The sequence below is a fragment of the Entamoeba invadens genome (genome assembly GCF_000330505.1).
Source record: "Entamoeba invadens IP1 unplaced genomic scaffold scaff_1105074726053, whole genome shotgun sequence".
Classification (NCBI taxonomy): Eukaryota; Evosea; order Mastigamoebida; family Endamoebidae; genus Entamoeba; species Entamoeba invadens.
The window spans coordinates 129,192-130,890 of NW_004443681.1; positions in this window are offsets into that span (position 1 = coordinate 129,192).

Sequence of the window (1,699 nt, forward strand, 5' to 3'; positions counted from 1 at the left end):
TCCGTCTTCTCCGTCTTCTCCGTCTTCTCCGTCTTCTCCGTCTTCTCCGTCTTCTCCGTCTTCTCCGTCTTCTCCGTCTTCTCCGTCTTCTCCGTCTTCTCCGTCTTCTCCGTCTTCTCCGTCTTCTCCGTCTTCTCCGTCTTCTCCGTCTTCTCCGTCTTCTCCGTCTTCTCCGTCTACTTTCCATCCTCACATCAGCAACATCATCTTCGCCATCATTATCAGTCTTTATAATTTATTGTTTTATATAGGATTTTGAAACCCTTCAATAATATCAATAGTTTTGCTTTAAATATTAATAACAAACATTAAAATAAATTCTTATTTTAATTGTTTTTTCGTCAAATATCGTATTCTTTACATTTTACCTTCATAAAGGTCTTTTCAATTATTGTATATATCTAAAAATAAAATAAATATATAATTTTTATAAAATGTTTTTATAATTAAATTAATATGAACTATTCGATATAAAAATAGCCGATAGTTGAAAACAAACGAATTTTTAAGAAAGAACAATTATTGATTTATTATTTAGAGTGATTAATAAATAATATTATTTAAATGGTTTTTAATTCATATTTATAATTTGGTATGCTATGCTAAAAATAATTTGGTGATTTAAGATATATGACTGAATGAGACCCATCCACTGGAAACATGTATCTTTTTTTCAATCCACTTGACAAACCACTTTTTAATGGATGGCAAAAATAAATTTCAATATAAATAGATTATTCATTTTTTATGTAAATAAAAATTAATTTTGCCGATTAATTTGTATTGATTTTTGTAAATTAAAAAAATAAAGAAAGGTTTAAATATTTAATTATTGAAATTTGTATATTAATTATACAATAATTTTTTATTTAAATAAAAAAATGTAAGAATTATAATAAACAAATTTTAATATGTTCTTAAAAAGTTGATTTTGTGGCTCTAATAACAAATAAAAAAGATCTATTTTACATATGAAACGTTTAAACATCACGCACAACGACGAAAATTTTGACTTTTTAAAACAAAAATTAGAATTGTTTGATAAAAAAGTCAAAGAAATGGCAAAGAAACATTAAAAAACAAAATTGAAAAAATCGAGAAAAAAAATCAAATTGAAAAAATTGAAAAAATTGAAAAAATTGAAAAAATTGAAAAAATTGAAAAAATTGAAAAAATTGAAAAAATTGAAAAAATTGAAAAAATTGAAAAAATTGAGAAAAATAATCAAATAGAAAAAATAGAAAAAATCAAAAAACAGAAAAAAAAAGAAAAAAAGAAGCCAAAAAAGAAGTCAGAAAATACAACGAGAAAATACCGATTTCACTGGGTTTAGAGTTTAAAAACGACGTTCAAGATGTTCCAAAATTCACTCTACCATTAACCTGTCGATTACCTTTTGAAGATAATCATATATTGAATGAAGAAGATGTTGAGTTAATTATAATTAGTTCAAAAGAAAAAGTGACAAAAAAGACACCAGAAGAAATACTTAAAAGATTAACAATGGAAGAAGACTATTGTAAATTTGAAAAAATTGAAATTAAAATGGAAAACAAAGAAGAAAAAATAGAAAGAAGAGATGTAATGGATGGTTTAGTTAATGATGATGTCCAAATGAAAGCATTGAGTGGCTTGACATTTTCACAATTTGATGAACTTCACAATATAATCAGATCTTCAGAAGTTGAATTTGTTCCAA